General features: G+C 42.2%; 1 non-coding gene across 1 annotated transcript; it reads right to left on the bottom strand.

The window, feature by feature from the left end:
- Nucleotides 1–248: 248 nt before the first annotated feature.
- LOC141593734 (small nucleolar RNA R71) lies at nt 249–355 on the bottom strand. Its single transcript, XR_012521802.1, has one exon. It is a non-coding gene; the product is annotated as a small nucleolar RNA R71 (small nucleolar RNA).
- Nucleotides 356–581: the final 226 nt, after the last annotated feature.

Here is a 581-nt window from a genome sequence, read left to right as displayed (position 1 = left end):
GCCAATTTGGGGGGATGCCTAGTGAAGACCCTCATTCTCATATGGAAACCTTTTGTGACTATTGTGATGCGATTTCTCAAACCGGTGTGACTCAAGACCAAATTCGATGGATCTTATTTCCTTTTTCTCTAATCGGCACCGTGAAACAATGGTTGAAGGGCCTTGACAAGGCCACTCTCGGAATAGATTCTTGGAAGAAGTTGGCTCTAGCTTTCTACAAAAAGTTCTACCCACCGGAAAAGACTAACATGCTAAGAGCTCAAATTACGGTTTTTAAGCAAAGGGATGAAGAATCTTTGTATGAAGCTTGGAAGCGGTTTAAGGGAATTTGTCGCTCATGTCCTCACCATGGACTTAGCGAATGGTTCTTGGTACAATAATTTTGGAACGGTTTATATGAAGATTCAAGGAACATTCTCAACATGGGATCAAATGGAATGTTCACCGAAGTTGATGACAATCAAACATGGAACAAGATTGAGGAAATGGCGGTCCATAACTCACAATATAGTAGACCTCGCAAGGCTACTAGAGGAGTAAGGCATGAAGTGGACTCCGTTACTCAATTGGGTGCTCAACTT

Source organism: Silene latifolia, chromosome 7 (genome assembly GCF_048544455.1).
Source record: "Silene latifolia isolate original U9 population chromosome 7, ASM4854445v1, whole genome shotgun sequence".
NCBI lineage: Eukaryota > Viridiplantae > Streptophyta > Magnoliopsida > Caryophyllales > Caryophyllaceae > Silene > Silene latifolia.
The sequence above is the reverse complement of the archived record's forward strand: the minus strand, read 5'-3'. Positions and strand labels throughout refer to the sequence as shown.